We start from the raw sequence: 266 nt of genomic DNA, 5'->3' as shown, positions 1-266 counted from the left end.
AAATTACTTCCTGCTTCATTTGAAAAAAAAAAAAGTGCTATTGCTGTATTGTCAGGTTACGTATTTGTTACATAACAGTTTATTTTTTTTTTGCATTGTGACAGTATTATACCCACTTCCGAAAAAAGTGACACATGCCGGAAACATTTAACATTATTAGTTCAATCAGTCTGGAAATTAGAGGTGAGCTTTCTGTGTCATATTTAGAGATAACTAAGTATTCCTTCTGCTTACCTTGCAAACAGGAAGATAGAGACCGCTGTTGT

Source organism: Penaeus monodon, chromosome 27 (genome assembly GCF_015228065.2).
Source record: "Penaeus monodon isolate SGIC_2016 chromosome 27, NSTDA_Pmon_1, whole genome shotgun sequence".
Classification (NCBI taxonomy): domain Eukaryota; kingdom Metazoa; phylum Arthropoda; class Malacostraca; order Decapoda; family Penaeidae; genus Penaeus; species Penaeus monodon.
Note: the sequence above shows the minus strand (reverse complement) of the source record.